The 18231-nt window shown below is 34.6% G+C and overlaps 1 protein-coding gene across 1 annotated transcript in view; it reads left to right on the top strand.

The window, feature by feature from the left end:
* Nucleotides 1-18231, top strand: part of LOC118190160 (neurotrimin-like) — a 561140-nt gene that overhangs the window by 431993 nt on the left and 110916 nt on the right. The window lies entirely within an intron of this gene.

The following is an 18231-nucleotide window of genomic DNA, read 5'->3' as shown; positions in this document are numbered from 1 at the left end:
AATCAATGAAATGCGCCAAAAATTGTAACGCATGTGCTCGTCACTCGTCAGCAGAAAGTGGCTAGTCCTTCTCCATGACGATGCTCGGCCGCACGTCGTGCAACTGACCCTACAGAAAATTGAACGAATTGGGATACGAGACTCATCCTCTTCCCCCATATTCGACTGACATCTGGATAACATTCTGCAGATGAAATACTTCAGAAACCAAAACGAGGTCAAAAACGCCTTTGACAACTTTATCGCATCCAGAACACAAGAATGATATTCTGCCGGCATAAATAAACTTATATCTTACTGCAAAAATGCATTGATTCGGATGGTGCTTATTTTGATTAATAAAATTGTTTTTGAGTTGAGTTGTGATACTTTAAAGATATAGGTTAAAAACCTGCATTATTTCCCGGACAACTTAATACTTGTAAGCTCTTAGTAATATATAATATTTGCATGATTTGCTCAGAAAAAAATATGGATACCACAATTTATATAGATGCAAATTCTGAACTTCAATCAACATATAAAAACTAAACCTTAATAAAATATTTAATGCTATGAAAATAACTTTGCAGCTTAAATATAAATTAAAAATGCCGACATTTATTAACATCATCTGGATTGAAACAAGATAGCACATAAATATAAATAACTGATTAAAGCACCTGGCTTATGTTCAAATGTTATTTGCCTAGAATTAATGTTTAACTCTCTAATTTGTTTTTCTTTCTAATTAATTAATTACATTGTTTCTGATTATACTATCTGCTATAAGTTATTAGTTTGTTAGGTACAGTGTCTCAAATAACTTAATTAAAACCAATATGTGATAACTGGAATATTTGCTGAGAGCTAAAAAGACACTACGCACAACTCGGGAAGTTTTATCTGGAAGTGTTATTTTACCTTGAACTTCAACATAATTCAAGCTTTCCACCGAATTTGGTTTTCCCCATGTTTAACGTGTATACGGGCCAGCTTTCCTTAGAAAGTCCTTCACGAAGGCATCCCTCCTCTTCGGCAAATAGCCCTCGAGGCTTTGCCATAATCACACACACACACACTTTCCACCGAATCAGATTTAGAACTTTATACAGATGAACTACATGAAAAAGTCAAAAATCTCTTTCCTAAATTTCTCTTGATGGGACATCAAATGCTAAGCAATTTTACATTCCTGTATTTTATACATAGTAGTCTTTTCTACAACCAATTGGAGCTGAAATTTATGTTGCCAGTCAATAACATTAGAAGTATGTACTACTCAAAATGCTGTAATGGTTTGAGAAGTTATGGGCAGTTGTATGATCTTTCTGAATAAACTGGTTTGTTTTTGCCTTTTATTATAAACGCATCACGAAGGACCATACATATAAATATCTAGAGTAGGGTTTCTTAACCAAAGGCGAATTCCCCTATCTCGCAAATATGCTAGTTTCAGGGGGGTGAAATGCAGTCAGTCATTTATTTATCTGTTAAGTATATAAAGTTATAAGGTATTTCTCAGGCCTTCTTAGAGAGCCTTCGTGGTGTAGTGGTCAGCACAGTGAGCCGGTATTTCAGAGGTCCGTGGTTCGATTCCCTGCGAAGGCGGTTGCTAATTTTTCATCTCTCCGGCTTTTCCAATTAACCGAATGTCTCTATAAAGTATTCATTTATTTAGTTTATCTAACCAGTTATACTATGTTCAGTATATTTCCCGTGATTCTCTTTTTCCGTTTTCATTCCAGAATGCTAATTTTAGTTCGCGGGTATTCAAATGATGTAGAAACAGATAGTATTGAAATGCAAGTTTTAGATTCCAGAATCAGAGCATGTTCCGTCTGTGAAGGCCCCGTTACTAGTTACGGTTCTATGATAGCAATCTTTCTTCGGCGTTGCTTTATCATTGCTAATAGTGCTTCTCACGCCGGCATAAGTTTGAACCAATCATCGTGTCATTCATTTCTTCGTAGTTTTTGGCTATCTTAAGATTTAGTCTTAATTTGAATTTATTACTTTTGAGTTACGACATAAATGCTGACTGGTTATGAAAGCAAAAGAAATGCCCTCGCTTAAATTACTGAATTCTTAATTAAAGGGTCCTTTAAAAGCTTTTACGTTCTCTAATTTCTGGACAAAGAGATAAGTTGCCTAAGATCCATGTTTCCTAAGAAGGTGAGTATTCAGTTTTAGTTTATGAACATAAAAAAAAAAAAAAAAAACTACTTTTACTTAAGCTTAGTTATTTACCAACATTTTCTACATGGTTTATTGCTTAACTTATAAAACCTGTTAGAAAATAATGTAATCTGAATAAATTTGTGTATGTATTATTCGAGTTTTAGAGAGACGGGGTATGACGGATTATCTAGTAATGGTGAATGAGGGTCAATGGGGCAAAAACGTTTGAGAACCAATGAACAAGAAGTTCAGAATTTATACCTATTTTCTTCTACCTCTAAACGAAGATAGCAATTACGAATGTAAAATGCCTTAAATTAAAAATTCCGAATGAACAAAAGCTCACCAGAGGCCTAGTGAATGCAAACACTGAGCACTAATGTTTGATGGTTGTATGGCTCCTCCCCTTGTAATGAGAATATGCGATATTTCAATTTTATGGTCCTTAGTGAAGGCAATCCTTCGTTAGGCAGGTAACTGTAGGATGCTTGATCACAATAGAAAAGACTCAAGACCCAGCAAATGGAATATAAGAAAATTTCTTTCACTGAGAAAGTTGCATTAATTATATACTTTGAAACAGAGATCATGAAACCTGAGAGGGTTTGCTTCATTAAAAATTTCGTGTTACTAAAAGAAAAAAAAATTCAATGGTTTAAAAAGTGTGTTTAAAACTATTAAAAATGAAGAATTTGCATTAGTAGATAGAATTTACGCGATGTAAAATTTTGTGACTTTGAAGAATCACTTGTCAAGGGAAAGCCAAGTACTCAAACTCCATTATCTGACCCAATTATGTATTTTTTATCATTTTTATAATGCATATTTACATGATTACATTCACTTTCAGTATTTTAATGCATCTGTACAATTTCCATTATTGACTTAGGTATTACTTCTGTCTAGTTAAGTTAAATTTATTTAGTTGCACATCTATGTAGGAGAGTATACAATTTACGCATCGCTTTCTGAAATTCTCGATATTTCGAAATTTCGATGTCGCTAACTTTATCTTTGTCTTATTAAGTTTCGACTGTGTATTTTTATTATGTCAGTCTTTTAATATATTATCAAATTTATTCCTTTGTCCTTGGCTATAACCATAACAATTTCATATTTCTCAAAATGTCACAAGGAAAAATTTAAGAATGTGTAGTTCGAGAATATAAAAAGAAATTTATATTCAGAATAGATAAATAAATAAACCTTTAGTATTTTATAAATTGTGTCACGGCAATGAATAAGAAATATAAATTTTGTGATATTTTCTTCCTGCACGGAACTCCATCTTACACTAATTCAGAAATATATATCTTACTTGCTGTTAAATATGAAGACTGTGCATATATGTTTGCATGTTCTTCGCGTGCGAAAAAACGACGGCACCTAAAGCCACCAAATTTTGAATAACGTAGTTCTCCATCCAAACATGTGCGTCTCGAAGGCCGAATTTTGAATTTCGAAATTGTTTTCATTCCATATTTTATATGACTTTAGTGAACTCATTTAATAAAATCAGAAATTTGAAAGCGAGTAGTAGCAACACTGTGCAGGTTTCGTTTATATTAATTAATCAGTTACTTTATGATGTAGATCTTTATTGCCACTTCTTGTTTCCTTTTGCATGCCACAATGCAAATTAGTTCGTTTGCATTTAAGGTGGATTTCTAAACTGTAAGACAAAGCATGCCTCTCGAGGCCACGTTACTATGTTGCTAACACAGATAACACTTGTAGTCTTCGGTGTTGCATTATAACTGCCGATATTGAGTCTCAGTGCGACTAGAGTAGTGAGCTAACTTCGCGTTAAACTGAGCTGTGGCGCTACAAGCTTATTTAATTTAAATTTCACATTTGATTAACTGTTACTCTAAGCTGTCTCGCCGTAATAGCTGGCTGATCTCTAACCACCAGGAGTGCGTACTGTTCATCTTAATTTTAAATAGAATGGTATTTTATACCCTTCTCAAATTTCGGTTGTTATTTTAGACTTAGCCATGATTCACTTAATGTCTAAAATGAGTTTGGACAGTAACTCTATGACTGTTCAATGTAAAACACATTTTCTCTACAGCATCGGATTAATGTCATTCACTAAAATGAAAGCTTTCAATTTTAATCAACAAACTCGGTTATTTAAGAACAATGTGCTGATATTACTCGAAATAAATTGTTTTTATTTTTCACCTGACAAAGCATTCAGTAAACATGGCATTCAGTAAAACCTAACCTATTCAGTAAACTATTTATCATTCATATTTGATCAGTTATTGGGTAGTAAACCAATCTATATATAACAGCAATAAACACAGATCTTAAGATTACTTTTGCTGCTTCTTAATCTGATTGATTCGAATGAAAAGTATTGTAAATCGTGATATATATAATTAGAAATATTAAATATTTTTATGAAATTATCATAGCTGAACTCATTAAAATCATTATATTTTTATTCTTTATGATAAACATTTTACGCGGTTGGCCGCTAAATTAAGTGTTCTGCTTCGAAGCCCCTTAAAAATAAACAAATGAAGTCATGTTTAACAGACACTCGGGAAATATCTGGCAAAGATAAAGAAACGAAAAGAAAATACTGAAATAAACAGTTTTGTAATTTGTGTTCCCCACATTGTGCATGGATATAGTAGACGGTGCTATTCAGAGAGTGACAAAAGCGTCCTGATGGCGTGAATTATCAATCCTCGTGCGCAGATTTAGTGATGTGCATCATTGTCTGAAAGCAGAGCTCAACGACAGTTTTGTAGATGGAAACGGAGCAGCTACTCAAAGAAAATACTTGAGAATCGTTCATTGTACATTTGTTTAGCAAATTTTCCATTTTAGCCGACAACATGCATGTCGGCGAGCTTCGCGTTCGAGGAGCGATGCATACTGCCTAAAAATCTGCACGGGGAATGACTATTCACGCCAGCAGAATGCTTTTATTTCCCACTCAGTAGCCCCCTATATTATATAAATGCGGGAATTAGTAACCCTCATTCCATTACAAAATCTATTTATTTCGTGTTTTCTACCAGCATCTGCATTTTTGAAGCATAATTTCCGAGCGTTTTGTATAGAAAAGTAAGAAATAAATCATTTTTTTACTATGAGAACTCAGTCTACTTTATTTTAATCTGTAAACAGATATTCTACCATTAGACCTTGGAAATTATTTGAACCTTTCATTTTTATTTCTATTTTCATTTCACGAAATGTATGGGTAGGTATTTAGCCACAACTTGAGGGAGTATAGTACGTTGAAGACTTGATTTATCCCTAAGAGAACCGTATGCTTGATTCGAAGAGATGTATTTTCAACTGAATCAAATTTAGAACCTTTTGATCTACTGAAATTATAACTATTATTAGCATACAAAACTAATTTCCCAGTTCTTTCAATTTTTTTTAATTTTAATTTCTGAGTATCGGGTATCTTGCAATGTACATTGAACGCTGTCACAGCTGCCACTTCCCTAACATGTCTCTTTTTTAAAGTGACTAGTATTTTTGAAAGCAGAAATGAGCATCATTATTAAACTTTGCCTTTCTAAAACTAACCTTTATTAGTTATACATATATAGCATTGTTCTAACATAGGTTCTAACATAACACAAAAAGAGAATTTTTCTGAAATGACGGACCGATTTTTTTTTTTTTTTTTTTTTCATTTTTCGATTCTACCAACTCAAATTATGCCTAACTATTTAACTTGTAAAATTTAGTGAGAAGCTTAAAATATTAAAAAAAAATTCTAGGTGTCCTTTTTGCTGTTTGCACCAAGAATAACTCACTTAGCGGAATTGTTTATTTATGGTAAACTATTTTCCTTTCCCTTTCAGGTATTCCTGCCATGAGCTGAAAAAAGGTGCATAACACATTCTTTTAAATAATTTTAACAAAATGCTTAAAAAACGTTTGGCATCATTATTGCTTATAACAAATACGCCCAATTTCAAAACGCGTCAATATATAAATTCACGTCTACGTCGGAAAATTCTGAATACAAAAATTGTAATGTTTTACAGGTATGCTTAAAAATACATCTGCTTTAAGATGACTGTTTATAGTTTGTAATTCCTATAATATCTATTTTAAAGAATGCCTATGGTAGAACAACGGTCTATATATAAATCTAATATGTATGCAAAGTCGCGCTTTCGAGACAATGAAAAACGCGAGTTAAATTTCGTCAATCGGCCCAGTAGAACTGCAGCTATAGAACCGTATTTTTTTTTTTTTTTTTTTTTTTTTTTTTTTTTTGTGTGTGTGTGTTTGTGTATGTGAAAGTTGTTCATAGACTAGAAATGGTTCACTATATTTGTTGGTGTAATGATATTGGTCACATATACTTCTATTTACATTACGCAACATAAATTTTACGTACATTATATACAGTTAAAAATATTAACTTTTCTGATTTCACTGGGGATAAGCATTAAATATTAAATAGTATAGAAATAAAAATACTTCAAGCGAAATTAATGAAAAGTAAGAACAGGATTCCACTATACTTAAATTACAGAATTTACTTTCTATGTTCCGAAATTCTGTTTATGGCTGCATTTAATGTTTGAAATAAAATCCATTGAGAATAGAAAACGTTCATGGATATTATTTTGTTTTTTTCATATTTCATGATATATACTGTTGGATATTTGATCCTTTAATGTGTTTATAAGATATATTAGCTGTTGCATGTAAGGTACAAGATCTGGAAAGGGTTGCTTAAATCTTTTCCCGGCACTCAGCAGCAGCTGCTACAAATCTTTAGTTTTTCCACGGGCTGCTGACAACTGTATTTTCCACATGAGTGTTTCAAGCATTGTCAAAACTTGCACTTTTACCTATTGCAAATATTTTATAGTTTAAGTGGGGTTCCAGTCTTAAGATTTTCTCTTAAAGAATATACTTATAATGTTTTTTTTTTTTTTTTTTTTTTTTTTTTTTTTTTTGTTTTGTTTTCTATTATTCTTATTGAAACAAAAGTGGATGTTACATTATTTGAACACTCTGAAACGTTAAAACTCTTGAACACCTTTGTGTAAGTTAAACAAATGATAGGTTGGGGTTTTACTGTTAAGAGGTTTCGCATTTTTTCTATTGTAGCATCTATTATTGCAAAGCCGTCTAGATTCAGATTAAAATTAACGATGTTTAAACACCTTGAAAAAGGCTACAGGTTTATGATTCACGTAATTATTTTGCATCTACTTTATTACGATTTCAACATCCAGAACGAAAACATTGGAATTCTTCATACCATATGAGTATACGTTTTTGGTATTTTTTAAATACATCGAAAATATACTTATAATCTTATTCATTATTTTTACGGAAGACACTAGCCATTTCAGGTTTCATCACTCTTAAAGTCAGAAGTGGTGGTCATTTCATTATGGAGGCACCACCTACTATGAAGGGACAGACAACTTGCATCCATACCTTCTCCGGGATTCGAAACCGGGCCCTTTGGTATCGCAGTCTGCTCCCCAACCACTATAAAATCTGAGCGTCATCGTATTTACTTTTATAAGCTTTAATATGCATGTCTTATAACATTCTATACATTATTCTTCCGTTATTTGCTTTATGTTATAGAAAGATTAAAAAATAATTCTGCCCATTTTCTCTTTTAAATGAGTTTTAGCATAGTTATTATTCATTCAAATTATAACCAAATATTTAAGAGAAAAAAAGTACTTGTGTTTATATATCCTCAAAACTGATAGGGGTACAGAATATTTTTCTTTTGCTCCCAGGATTACGCCTGTGCTCATGTTAAGAATAAATGATTTTCGGTAAACTCTCTTTTGTTTGATAAAAGGCCAATGATTAGAGCCATTTGGATAAGCACCGCTGAACACTACTAGTTCGAATGCTTCGAAACCTTCCGAACAGATTGGCTTCCCCATGCACTATGTAAATATTAACATTGCTCTTTAGAGTGTCCTTCATGAATATACCTTTTTCCTAATGAAGATATGGCAGTGTTTTACTTTATTCATACAAATAAAATCTACCCTCATCATTTAGTTTGTTGTTAGTTTTAAGGTTAACTCTCTGATATTGATTTTTTTTTAGCTTTGAGAAATCAGAAATTTAATATTTTAAAGCAACTGTCATACTGAGAGTAGTTTTCTTCCGATTAGAACAATATTATGTTAATTATTCCCTCTAATGAATAATTGCATGTTAACATTGCGCATTCACGGTATTTTAATACATGAAACACTTATAATGATAACTATAAGTGCTTTTATTTACAATAAACTCGAAAGCAATATGATATAATTTAAATAGAACACATCGAGTGAAATCTTAAACCATGTTAGTTTTTAATGCCTCGGTGACCATTTTTGAATGAGGAGTTTTATTTATCCTAAAATTTAAAAGTAATATATCTCAATTAAATTATTAGTCAAAAGGACGCAAGATCAGAAGGCTATTAGTCTCGAAACAGTATTTTGCGTGAAATCGTTAAAAGCGTTGCATCACTTTTCAGATTGTTGCCACCAAATAATATCCCCCTGTATTACATTTAAGTATTTAAATAATGAATAATGAATGTATATATGTTTCTTGCATTGTGAAAAAACAATGGTACCTAGAGGCATCAAATTTTGAATAAAGTAGTCCTTCACTAGAACATGGGCACCTGGAAGACCGAATCTTAAATTCCGAATTTTATTTATTACCTCTTTCATATTTTTTAAATTTTAATTAATTTTTTATTTAGAAACTCAACGATTTCAAAGCCAGCAGTGGCAATGCACTGTGCAGAATGAAATATTTTTATGTCCAGTGAGCGAGACTGTCCATCGGAAATTCTAAAGGGTATGCTCTTTTTAAATATTTGAAGCCCAAAAGCTCTCGAAAGGTGTACGTACAAGTAAAGGAAAGAAATGCTACATTTGCGTAATATAAAATGTGTAAGCTTTCTAATTTTTCTTTATTTTCCCAATTTTAATCGATTTATTTTCTGCAATTTTTTTAAGAAATCTTTTACTTTAATGTCAGAGTTTTGAATAAGAATGTTTTTAACTTCCAGTTGTATACTAACATATTAAATAAAAGATGCTGACTTAATGAAAGATGTTACGAAATAGGCAATACGCATTTTTCATTTATAAATGTAAATCTACATGCTGAATGTTAAATATTTATTTTTCTATTTATACCGCGCTAATTATCAGAGGATTTCGAAAGCAACCTTGGATTCCGTGGAACCCATTCTTTGTCTAACACATTTTGAATTAGCTGAACAAATGAATAATTTAATCCGCTCTCGAGAGTCTTATTATGCTATAAACATCTCGAGGAAATTTGTTACAACCGGATTACTCTTGGGGTAATGAGATCGTGCTAAATTATATTATCAATTAAAAGTTGAGACGTGTTACAGAGTTTCACGTAAAATAAACACGTTACATAATATTTCATAAAGTATTTTAACAATTTTCTTGCCTTTGTTCAAGTAATAATTATTTGTAACATGGTTAAACAATGAACATTTCTCAGAAATGTAATTGTTGGTAAATTTTAATGCACGCATCAGCATTTATTTCTGAATATCGTATAACCCGACTTCCCGAAATAATTTTGGACAGTGAGTTAAGATAAAAGTCCTTTATAGATAACCAATGCTAAATATTTTCGTAACTCAAAGTAGAAATACACAATTATCACCGCTAAGGGGGCAAGTATTGAGTGCAATATTATTCGCCTATTTATAGCCCTATACTATTTATACTGTTACAAGTTTTGGTATATATTGTTACGAATTTTGTACTTAGATAGGTAATTTTAGTACAATTATAAGTAAAATTATTGTATTTCTTATGCAACATGAAAAATCTAAAGCGAAGCTATGCCAAAAATGTAAGAATATAGGGATTTAACATATAATGCATTTAACATTGAGTGACTTGTTTTGTAGCCTAAAGTCGACAACTTCGCGACATTTTGATCCGGTCATTTTATCATCATAATAGGTATTGTAATTGAATAAATGTAATTGACCATTACATTAGCTGTAACCGTATTTCGAACCTCATATTGCTTTCCAGAAATTTCGAGAAGCAGAAAGTATTATAAATATCTCGGCGGCGGGTAAACTATATTAGGCCGCAGATAAAGCATCTGTTCTCAGTTTGTAGAGACATAAGGTTAATTCGAAAAGCCAGAGGGATGAAAAATTGGCAACTCCTTCGCCGGGAATCGAACCGCAGACCTCTGGAATACCGGCCTAGCGTGCAGAACCGCTACACCACGAGGGCACGCTAGGAAGGCGGGCGAAATACCTTATTAGTTGTTGTATTTATTATTGTTTGTGTTTGGGTATATTTCCGGGTTAGCTTTCTGTTTAGATGCATTGATTTGCATTGCCTTGCGTTTAACGTTCTTAGTAATTTGAAGTGTTACTATTGACTGTAAACACGTTTACGAATATTTCGGGGGAATTTTTTAGAACTCTGAAATATTTCTTTTGATAAATGTACATTTTATTAATCTATAAAAGAACCTATGCGCATTCAATCTATTACGAACCCGTACGCACGCAACAATGTGTAAAATGTTTTAGCCACATTATATGTGAAACTGTAGTACTTTTTGTATAATGTTACATGAAAATCTAAAGAACATCAGTTTCTGAGTAGCAGTAGTGGTTAGTTAGGAGTGACTTCGGAGTACTCAGATATCTGTGAGAACTTCGTCTTTTTAGATGCGCTTTGCATTTCACTGCATTTTATGTTTTTAGAAGTTTGAAGTATAACTACTGAGTGTGTTATGTGATACTGTGGAGAGCTGTACGAGTATTTTAGTGGAAAGTTCCAGGACTGTGAACTGTTTCTTTTGATAAAATAAATTTTACCAAGTTATCAACGGTTCTGAGCGCATTCGATCTACACACGTAACAATATGTTTAGAATTAGTACGTAACTATACGTCGTTCGTTGAGCCCACAGTCTACTAGTCTGCTCTTCGACTACTCCTGCTAAACCCTTTTAGTTTTTCATTTTAGCTTTTTTTATTAAATATCGTTTTCTTTGCAATTACGCCGTATACAATTCAACAACAAAATCAGAAATTTTCAAAAGCTGCATAGCAGCATATACTTGTGAATTTTAGATATATTTACGAATTTATGATATATAATTTTTGAGATTTTGTGTGAATTTGTAGTATTGGTTAGTATAACGTAACATAAAAAACTAAAGAGGCGATGCTTTGTCGGAAAACGAAAAATACAGGTTCAAGGTCTGTTCAACATTGAGTAAATGGCTATCTCGCTAAACTGACAAGTTACAGCAAATTTGGCGAGAAATCGCCAAAAGTCCCTAAATATGGCTACATTTTGTTCGGTTCTTATATAACTGTAAACGTTATTGTAATTGAATAACTAATTGATGCTGTATGCACCTGTAACCATATAGGGCCTTCATATGCTTGCCTGTAATTTCGAGAAGAGGAAAGTAACAGAAATTTCTCGGCGACCGGCAGATAACTGTGTAAGACCGGGAAGAACATCAGTTTCGGAGCAGTAGTTGTTATTTCAGAGTTAAATTCGGAGTATTAATATATTCGTGATAGGTTTATCAAGTATTTCTCCCGCCTTCTTAGCGTGCCTTCGTGGTGCGGTGGTCTGCACACTGGGCGCGTATTCCAGAGGACCGTGGTTCGATTCCCGGCAAAGGCGTTGCTCATTTCTCATCGGCTGGCCAGTCTGGATGAATGGCACAGCAAGAATATGTCAAAACCTACATCAAATACAGTGAGTAATCCTGTTAAAAATCACCAGTGCGTATAGCACCACATCAACCGCAGCACTTAAGGTTTTAGCTGGCACGCTTCCAATCGACCTAAAAGCAGAATTAGAAAGATCAATCTATCGACTTCTACACTACAAAGAGGACCTTCACACTAAAGATCCCCCTGACTTACACGCAGGAGATCTACCCATCCTTCCCTGGTGCAAATCGCCACCCTCAGGACAGTAGGGGCAGCGTTCATGTCTTTTCGAACAATGAACAAATTTATCAAGCACAGTCCCGTCTAAGCAACCATGCTTCAGTCTTCCAAGCCGAGTCCTTAGCACTCAAAGAAGCAGCACTATGGTTAAGTACGCAATCAGCAGCTCACACTTCATTCTTCACAGATGGCATAAGCGTTCTGAATGCACTGAATCCCTTTCCTCCAAAACATCCGCACACGGCAGCACTTAGAGAGATCCTCTTGACGTTAGGCTCTTCCATAGCTTTAAAGATCAATTGGATAAAAGGACATACCGGGCAGAAAGGCAACGAACGAGCGGATGAACTAGCTAAGACTGCAGCTCTCAAACCAGAAATTGACACGGAAGTTTCGCTTTCCGCAAAAGTTGCAAAAAGGCTCCTCAAGACAACATTTCAAGGGACATGGTCATCACGATGGCAGGAAGAAGAGACCGGAAGATTTACCTACAACATCTTCCCAATACCTTCTCTCAAGAGGCTCAAATGCAACCGACTCTTCCTCCAAGCCTGTACTAACCACGGGAAACTCCCAGCGTATTACAGACGATTCCTCAGACGGGACGTCAACTGTTCTTGCGGTTTTCGCGGGGAAGACGCAGACGCACTTCATTACCTGCTCTCCTGCCCTCTGACAGAGCACCTTCGACAGCAATTCTTTCCTTCCGACTACATCACCTATCCTGTGAATAGACTGTTTACGGACTATTACTGCAACAAGAACATCTTAGAGATAAGGGCAAGTGAATGAAAATAATTATATCCAAGAAACTAGAGATTAATGTAAAATGTAGAAAGACGGCGTAAACGTCAGATTGCTAGCAATGACTAGGATGACTTCCTAACCCTATAGTGCCATTAACTTAGTTTGACGGAACAGGTTAAGTAAAGTGACTATATCTCTTCAGCTTCGAAATTACGTAATTTCTGTATAGTGATTCCCGACTAGGTCTCATAGTAAGCGAACAACGTTGACAAGTCTGCTACAAAATTGGCAAAGTAGATAGCCAGAGGCAGAGGTAGGACGAACGACATTTCGCTTACTGCCAAAAGTTAACATAGAAATAAAGACCCACTGTGCTAGCCTAACACAGTTCTTGATAGGTCATGGACCATTTCCAGTATACCTGAACAGATTCAGACTTAGGGATACTCCTTTCTGCGAATGCGGAGAGGAAGGCGACACGAACCATTATTACTTCCATTGTATACACACAAGAACTGGCACTTGAAGAAACCAGCGGACTGTGCCTCGACAATGTGGACGTCTAACACACTCAAAACAGATGCCCTTGATAAAATAGAGAAAATCTCAACACACTGCCTAAGTAGAAACAACGGTGAATAATATTGTTTCAAATGTTCAGAACTTAAAGCAGATAACCTTAATAACTCTTAGTGCCTGCAGTTGTCAATATGTAAAAGATGTTATTAGTATGTAATATTCAACCTTGTTACTTTGGAGTCTTCCCCGTCGTGATGGTATATAATTCCGTTTGGTTCCTGTCTGTGGTCGGAAGCCATCATAGCGGTGCACTCACTCACTCTCCACACTCAGGATTTGGCAATTATGTTCCCTAAAAACCCCATTCGCCCTTTAAAAGAGGGAGTATATAAGGTATTTCTCCCGCCTTCTTAGGGTGCCTTCGTGATGTGGTGGTCTGCACGCTGGGCGCGTATTTCAGAGGTCCATGTTTCGATTCTCGGCGAAGGCGTTGCTCATTTTTCATCTTGCCTGCTTCCAAAAAATTCCTAATGTCTCAACAAGATCATTTATTTTTATTATCAAATCGGATATGGGATTGAATTAATCGGATTGAAATAACGTAATGTGTCTACAGATTCACCTTTTAGATTCGCTTTTCATTGCATCGTGTCTAACGTTCTTAGTAGTTTGAAGTGTAACGACTGATTATGCTCTGTGATTCTGAGAAGAGCTGTGCTAATAATTTTGTGGTTTGGTTTGGTTTATTTTAATTATGCCAAAGCACTTACGGGCTCTATACCTAATGAAAGTGATATCTTCGTGGAGGATATCTAAGAGAAACTGGCATGTATACACATTACACATAGGTAAACCACGAAAATGCTTACGCAGCCAGCCCGTCCTCCGAGATTGGAACTCTGGAATGCTTTTTGTAACCGAAATTTTGGTCGTCTTGGTGACAATACACATAATTAAGACACAACGCCTGTATGCGCTAAGGTCAATCAAGGAAAATCAAATATGCAATGAGGCAGTGAGCGGCAGGGAGTGAAACTGAGATCTTTAAGGCCCTGTCGCCTGCAGACATCTGAAGCTACAATTGCAAACCGGAAGTTAGAAGGGAAAGGAGCATGACCACTGAGGTAGTGAATAAGCTGTAGAACTGAACAGAATTTGGACGTGATGGCTCTTGAAATGTGGTCTTAAGTTCCTTCGTACTCGCTTCGTGCTTTCCCCGTCTGTTTCAGTTAAATTCCTTGTACCATTTCAGAACAATCCCCATAGCAATGGGCGTTTTCAGATAGGAACAAGGGGCTGGCAAAATGCGTTGGAATGCGCTGCAGTTGCTAGCTTTTCCTTACCTAGTTGAGTCCACTACCTAAGCGCTCTCAAGTCCTACGTGGGCTCTGACCCAGTTGAGACTGATATAGAGAGATGTTTTTTATCTTATTCATCTCCTCGATGTTTGTGATAAGTGGTGACGTATGATGAGGATTACAGATAGCATGCAGCACGAATAGGCTGTCTATGTTAATGAAGATTCCATAAAAATGCATTTGTATAGACCACGCATTGACAAGCTACCAGCCCCGTCTGTTTCAGTTCGGCGATTGCAGGTAAATCAAATTTCGCGCTCTAACGGAACTGCAAATAGCTTAGTTAAGAACTTACAGCTAATAAACTCATGTCATGCTAATCGTGCCGCCTATTCACATTTTCTGCTGCTACCACAGAGCAAACGTTGCCATTCTTCTCACTTCTAATTTACAGCCGCGTAGGGTATCTGTCAGGTCTGTAGGCTCTTTGTGATATTTTGTTCACTTCATTTTTTAATCACCTACTGTTACCATGCCACATAAGAAAGAAAAGGAAACATCCAATGCAGTAGTTTTAGAATAGAATTTGAATTACATTGTCAACTGATTAAATGAGAGATTATTTTTTTTTGTAATGGAATTACATCTGTGTAAAAAGAAAAATATATACGTTGTAACTATAAAATTAAACGCTCAACACAGTATTCATTTTCACAGAAAATGAACAATCTCTAAAGTTGTAAGTTTAAAAGCGAATACTCCATTGCAGCACAATTTATTTAAAAAAATAATAAATGCTAATGAAGCAATAACTAAAGATAGCTTACCAAAAATTCAATTACTAGTAGCTACGAACGACAAACCATGTACCGATGGTCCAAGCGAGAACTATATGCCGCTCAATTAAGTCATGTTTTGTGGTATATCGAGCAATCTAGAGAAAATGGATTTGTTTAAAGAAATGGATGTAAACAATTTCATAAATATTTTTCACAAGGTGCACACGGTCATTTAAAATCATATTCACGAGAATTTATATCTGTATAAGTATATCTTTTCATCCTAGTAAATGCTCTTAACTCTTTGAGGGGCAGTAAAAGGCCATTAATGTTTTCAGCAAAACTCTTGTTTTATATACTATATCAGGTGTTGCAACGAAATTATTTGTCTATAATTACGCATTTTTGTTCAAGAAAAAAAAATGTCTCGGGAAAAAAATGAACACTTCTGGTTGTTAGTGTCAGTGACCACCGCTCACAGAACACATTCCTACAAATTAGTGTCTGTAGTATTTATGGAAACAGATTTTCTTTTTCAAGCAGAGTGCAATCTTGCATGTGTTGCATTCCCACACTGTTCTTACAGGCTGTTTCCTGGCGATGCAGAGTGCACATCGCCATGATGTTGTCTTCGATGGCTGATGCTTATTTTCTTGAAGGCGAATTGCTGCATCAACTACTGGCTTATGTTTCTTGATTGCCATCTTGTGAGCTACTAGGAAACGTCAGAAACAGTCAGTCTTGAAAAATCATTCACACGAGTGAGTTAAACGTTCAATAGGAAAGGTGGTTACTGCAGGTAACCACAGCCCCTCAAAGAGTTAAGAGCCTTACCTAAATAAAAAGACATTGAGGAGGAAGTATGTGAAGTCGCAGTAAGGATCATTTTCTACGTACGACCTTTTGTTAACAAAGTTGTTAAGTGACAGAAAAATGTTTATAAATATTATGTAAGAATAGCACTCCCCACAAAAAATATTGAAACATTTTCTTCGCCCGACGAGTCTAAAATTGCACTTCCTGTCCCTTTCCAAAAAAGGTTTGACGATATCTGGTATAAGTAACTGTACGTCCTGTTGATAGCGCCTCCGCATGAAAGAAACGTTCGGAGGAATGACTTTTCCGCAGATGAAAGACGTTTGCGTCCCCCATATGAAAGGAAGCGCATCTTATGTTTAAACAATAGTAGAATATATGTGTGTGGTATGTATATAAGTTAAGGTATGTACAGTGCGGGAAAAAAATGGGACAGTTGTATAGGTCCCGTTCTACTGCGCCGATTGACGAAATTCAACTTGCGTTTTTCATGTCTCGAAAGCGCGACTTAGGATATAATATTATATTCATATATAACTTTTTCTAATATAGGTATTTTGACACAAAATCGGACTTTTTCTGAAAAGACATGTCAATTCTTTTCCATATTTCGATTCTACCACTCAAATTATGCCAAACTACCAAGATTTGTTAAAATCGCACGAGTAGTTTTTAAAAAAAATTAGCTATAAAAATGCTAGCTATTCAGTTTTAATTGAATTTGATATATATTTATTAATATCTCTTTTTTATTAAACATTTTTGATTCTTCCTTCCATATTTCGAAATTTAGGTTCATTCCAAATAAAATTCGCATATTTTAATGATTTATTTTTAAAATTTGTATTTTTGAATAATTTTTATAAATTTTTCGAAACAAATTTTGAATTATAACCTATAAACGTTTTGCCATCATCATAGTAGATGTATTTCTAAGCATACCTGAAAAAATTATACCTTTTTTTTTTTTCAAAATTTCCTAACATGAATTTACATTTTGGCGCGTTTTGAAATTTGGTGCATTTATTATATGCGATAATAACGAAAATGTGGCTTACGCACTTTGTTAAAATTATTTGAAAGTAGAAGCGATGACTTTTTTTCCGCTCGTGGACAATGAAGAAAAAGGAAAGGAAAATAGATTGCTATAAAATTAAGAAGTTCGCCAAATGAATTCTTCTTGGCGCAAACTGAAAAAAAATCGCCAAGATAAATTTTTAAATTTCCCACCAAAAATTACAAATTTAATAACTAGGCATAATTTGAGTCGTAGAATTAAAAAGCTGAATAATGAATGTATTTCGCGAGCATGCGTAGTTAAATATTATACAATTAATTTGAACAAATGCGCAGATAAATTTACAAGAATGTTAAGTCTTAGCGCATGCGCTACGTCGGGCTCATAAGGACAACTAAATTATGTATGAAGCTTCAGGCAAGTAAGAAACAATAGTTAAAGTTAAGTATTGAGTTCCGCAGGGCAACGCCCACAACACGCTTGCGCTCAGGCTCTCACCTTTCGCGAGAAGTTACGATTAGCAAAAATAATAACTCCGATTTCTCTAGGTTCCGATCCTTTTCTCAGTATTCCTCACTTTACACGACATTTTTCGTCAAATCACTTAAATGCGATGCACCACTTTTCAAATTGTTGCCACCAAATATTATCGTCCTGTGCTATATTTAAAGAAGATAAGTTATGAAGAATCTGCTGGAGTGTATGCATGTTTCTCACACTGTGAAAACAAACGACACCTAACGTCATCAAATTCTGAATAACATAGTCCTCCACCTGAACATGGGCACCTGGAAGACCGAATTTGAAATTCGGAATTTGTTTCATTGTCTATTTCATATTTTGCAAAACTTTAACGAATTTTTGATTAAAAAACTCAACCAATTTTAAAACGAACAGTGGCAGCACTGTGGGGAATAAAACA

Source organism: Stegodyphus dumicola, chromosome 6 (genome assembly GCF_044657685.1).
Source record: "Stegodyphus dumicola isolate Sdum_Otavi_A_Nest chromosome 6, ASM4465768v1".
NCBI classification, from domain to species: Eukaryota; Metazoa; Arthropoda; class Arachnida; order Araneae; family Eresidae; genus Stegodyphus; species Stegodyphus dumicola.
The sequence above is the reverse complement of the archived record's forward strand: the minus strand, read 5'-3'. Positions and strand labels throughout refer to the sequence as shown.